This window comes from Bos javanicus, chromosome 14, assembly GCF_032452875.1.
Source record: "Bos javanicus breed banteng chromosome 14, ARS-OSU_banteng_1.0, whole genome shotgun sequence".
Classification (NCBI taxonomy): Eukaryota; Metazoa; Chordata; class Mammalia; order Artiodactyla; family Bovidae; genus Bos; species Bos javanicus.
In genome coordinates this window covers 82226763-82230342 of record NC_083881.1, presented here as the reverse complement: position 1 = coordinate 82230342, position 3580 = coordinate 82226763, and the positions used below count along the sequence as shown (strand labels likewise).

The window sequence follows — 3580 nt, the reverse complement described above, 5'->3', positions numbered from 1 at the left end:
ACCCTAAACACTAACCCTAACCCTGACCCTAAACCCTGACCCTGACCCTGACCCTGACCCTGACCCTAACCTACCAATCACCAACTCCTGGAACTTACTCAAACTCATGTCCTTTGAGTCAATGATGCCATCCAACCATCTCATCCTCTGTAGTCCCCTTCTCCTCCTGCCTTCAATCTTTCCCAGCATCAAGGTCTTTCCAAATGAGTCAGTTCTTGGCATCAGGTAGCCAAAGTATTGGAATTGAAGCTTCAGCATCAGTCCTTCCAATGAATATTCAGTACTGATTTCCTTTAGGATTGACTGGTTGGATCTCCTTGCAGTCCAAGGGACTCTCAAGAGTCTTCTCCAACACCACACTTCAAAAGCATCAATTCTTCAATGCTCAGCTTTCTTTATAGTCCAACTCTCACATCCATACATGACTACTGGAAAAACCGAAGCTTTGACTAGAAGGACTTTTGTTGGCAAAGTAACGTCTCTGCTTTTTAATATGCTGTCTAGGTTGATCATAGCTTTTATTCCAAGGATCAAGTGTCTTTTATTTTAATGGCTGCAGTCACCATCTGCAGTGATTTCGGAGCCCAATAAAATAAAGTCTGTCACTGTTTCCATTGTTTCCCCATCTAATTGCCATGAAGTAATGGGACTGGATGCCATGATCTTAGGTTTTTTAATACTGAGTTTTAAGCCAGCTTTTTCACTCTCCTCTTTTACTTTCATCAAGAGGCTGTTTAGTTCTTCTTTGCTTTCTGCCATGAGAGTGGTGTCATCTGCATATCTGAGGTTATTGATATTTCTCCCGGCAATTTTGATTCCAGCTTGTGCTTCATCCAGCCCAGCATTTTGCATGATGTATCTATATATAAGTTAAATAAGCAGAGTGACATTATATAGCCTTGATGTACTCCATTCCCAATTTGGAACCAGTCCATTGTTTCATGTCCGATTCTAACTGCTGCTTCTTGACCTGCATACAGATTTCTCAGGAGGTAGGTCAGGTGGTCTGGTATTCCCATCTCTCGAAGAATTGTCCACAGTTTGTGTGATCCACGCAGTCAAATGCTTTGGGGTAATCAATAAAGCAAAAGTAGATGTTTATCTGCCACTCTCTTTTTCGATGATCCAACTGATGCTGGCAAATTCGAAAGCATTTTATATTAGGCTAAACTAAGGTATTATTCTTTCCCTCTCTGGACTCAAAAGGAACCAAGTGATCATGTTGTATCACACGAAAAGTGGACAAGAGGGATTTCCCTGGTGGTTCAGTAGTTAAGACTCCAAGCTCTCAGTGCAGGGGGCCCAAGTTTTATCCCTGGCCAGGGAATTAGAGCCCACATGCCAGGCCTAGAGTTTGCATGTAGCAGCTAAGATCTGGTATAGTCAAATAAATAAAAATAAATATTTTAAAAAATAAAAAGAAAGTGGGCAAAATCCCCACAATGAATATAGAATATCAACTGAAAAAAAGATCTGCTCTAGCCCAACATCAACATTACATGCACAGAAAACATTACTTGAGTTTCCTTTAGAAGGGATAGGTTTACTTTAAAGAGTATATGTTGGAAGCTGGAGTCAGGAGCATGTATACTAAAACTGGAACAATATACAGAAGATTAGCAAAGCCTCTGAGCAAGGATGACAGGCACATATGTGAGATGTTCCACATTTGTACAATCTGCAAAAGAACATATATATATATTTGGCGGCTCAGTCCACTTCAGTTGCTCAGTTGTATCTGACTCTCTGCAACCCCATGGACTGCAGCACGCCAGGCTTCCCTGTCCATCACCAACTCCTGGAACTTACTCAAACTCATGTCCATTGAGTCGGGGATGCCATCCAACCATCTCTTCTCCTGTCGTCCCCTTCTCTTCCCACCTTCAATCCTTTCCCAGCATCAGGGTCTTTTCCAATGAGTCAGTTCTTGGCAACAGGTAGCCAAAGTATTGGAATTTCAGCTTCAGTATCAGTCCTTCCAATGAATATTCAGGACTAATTTCCTTCAGGGTTGGCTGGTTTGAACTCTTTGCAGTCCAAGGGATTCTCAAGAGTCTTCTCCAACACCACACTTCAAAAACATCAATTCTTCAATGCTCAGCTTTCTTTATAGTCCAACTCTCACATCCATACATGACTACTACAGAAAACCATAGCTTTGACTAGAAGGACCTTTGTTGGCAAAGTAATGTCTCTGCTTTTTAATATGCTGTCTAGGTTGGTCATAGCTTTTCTTCCAAGGAGCAAGCGTCTTTTAATTTAATGGCTGCAGTCACCATCTGCAGTGATTCTGGAGCCCAAGAAAATAAAGTCTGTCATTGTGTGGCTCAGCTGGTAAAGAATCCGCCTGCAGTGCAGGAGACCTGGGTTTGATCCCTGGGTTGGGAAGATTCCCCTGGAGGAGGGCATGTCAAATCCACTCCAGTATTCTTGCCTGGAGAATCCCCATGGACAGAGGTGCCTAGCAGGTTACAGTCCATGGGGTTACAAAGAGACGGTCACAACTGAGCCACTAAGCACAGAAGCACACACACACACACACACGCGCACACACACACGCACACACATGCACACATATATATATGAAGTAAAGTGTTAGTCGTTTAGTTCTGTTTGACCCTGCGACCTCATGGACCGTAGCCTGCCAGGCTCCTCTGTCCATGAAATTCTCCAGACAAGAATATTGGAGTGAGTTGCCATCCTTCTTCAGTGCTCCAGTAGGAGAAATCAGAATCAGACACCTCCAGTCTAAGTGAGCCCCTCCTCCCCCGCCCTGGGATGTTCATTATCAGAGTGTTCCTCTCCCTTGTAAAGCACTTCTGATGGCCAGATTGTTTGTGAGCCATTCAGGTGCCATTGCTCTTCTGATCTTACCTTATCTAATGTGCACCCCAATAGATCCTTCTTTCAGGATAGAGGAAATATTTCCTATTTCTGTAAGTTTTATAACAACAAAACACAAAATACGCAGACAAATTCTAACAGAAACAGCACAAACAGATTCCAGCATCGATGCATACAAGACGAACCGATTCTCCGATAGGGTAAAAAAAAACATTAAATAATTCCAACTAGGCTACCAACCCCTACAAGAGCTGGCTCCCAGACCTAAGTTTAGGTCTACCTGTATTCCAGGGAACAGAAACAGAACAAAACAAAACCCAGATCCTCATTTCATCATGCATTACCACATATCGCCATTAGATGGCAGCAGTGTAAAAACAACCGTGTAATCCAGGCTGCGTTTTGTTTGTTTTTAAGGCAGAGCAGGGCTGCAAAATCCCATGGACGGAGGGGCCTGGAGGGCTGCAGTCCATGGGGTCGCTAGGAGTCGGACACGACTGAGCGACTTCACTTTATTTTTTCACTTTCATGCATTGGAGAAGGAAATGGCAACCTACTCCAGTGTTCTTGCCTGGAGAATCCCAGGGACAGGGGAACCTGGTGGACTGCCGTCTATGGGGTCGCACAGAGTCGGACACGACTGAAGTGACTTAGCAGCAGCAGCAGCAAGTTGAGAAGGCAATGGCACCCCACTCCAGTACTCTTGCCTGGAAAATCCCATGGGCGGAGGAGCCTG

At 44.1% G+C, this 3580-nt stretch overlaps 1 non-coding gene across 1 annotated transcript; it reads left to right on the top strand.

Moving 5' to 3' along the window:
* Positions 1 to 1566: 1566 nt before the first annotated feature.
* On the top strand, positions 1567 to 1673 carry LOC133260860 (U6 spliceosomal RNA). The gene has a single exon (XR_009740999.1). It is a non-coding gene; the product is annotated as a U6 spliceosomal RNA (small nuclear RNA).
* The last annotated feature ends 1907 nt before the right edge of the window (positions 1674 to 3580 follow it).